Source organism: Penaeus monodon, chromosome 30 (assembly GCF_015228065.2).
Source record: "Penaeus monodon isolate SGIC_2016 chromosome 30, NSTDA_Pmon_1, whole genome shotgun sequence".
Classification (NCBI taxonomy): domain Eukaryota; kingdom Metazoa; phylum Arthropoda; class Malacostraca; order Decapoda; family Penaeidae; genus Penaeus; species Penaeus monodon.
In genome coordinates this window covers 27,081,304-27,081,982 of record NC_051415.1, presented here as the reverse complement: position 1 = coordinate 27,081,982, position 679 = coordinate 27,081,304, and the positions used below count along the sequence as shown (strand labels likewise).

At 44.3% G+C, this 679-nt stretch overlaps 1 protein-coding gene across 1 annotated transcript in view; it reads right to left on the bottom strand.

Moving 5' to 3' along the window:
• The window catches only part of LOC119592680, a gene marked incomplete in the record, with an annotated part of 30,258 nt that extends 29,826 nt beyond the window's left edge, over nucleotides 1-432 (bottom strand). Inside the window, 1 exon segment of the mRNA XM_037941595.1 lies at nucleotides 343-432.
• Between the last annotated feature and the right edge of the window lie 247 nt (nucleotides 433-679).

Below are 679 nucleotides of genomic sequence, written 5' to 3'. Positions count from 1 at the left end.
CAAATATACGTAGGCGCGGGCGCGTCTCTAAATACAGTATTCAGGAAATGGGATTGGTACAGATTGGTACACAGATAATGATATGAATATAGCTATATAAAAAAGAAGATACAGAGATAAGAAACGAGATAAGATCGGTATTATAATATCACTGATATCACAAGATAATAGCACTTATATTGCTAAATAATATCATTTATATTACATACTCCGCAACACTATATCCACACGTGTTCCTTTCCCCTCACACAGAATAAATTCAGTCGAGTCTCCCCTGTGGATAAAATCGTGATCCTATTTTCTTTCTTCGCCCGTTTCTCGAACCAAACTTAACAAGCTCACCTGCGAAAGGTCGACCACACGTGGTAAAAACTCCTCCGCCCCGAGAGAACGAACAAAGATCACACACTCCCCTTTCCGAACTCTCAAACGCTACTGCCGGCACTCCGTTTTCTGTTGGCCCGGCGCGGCGCTGCTACCTGAGATTGTGAGGGTCACGTGACCTCATGGAAATGTCAGGGGTAAGAGTCCTTCCAGCGCCTCCGTCGCGGCGCATATCGGGACGAGTGTAGTTTCGGGATTGGGCTGTATCGAGTTTCCGGAAGCTGATGATTCGTGTTTCGAATTTCCTTTTTCAGGAGACAATAGCGCAATAAGTTATTGACGATAAGAAATTGTG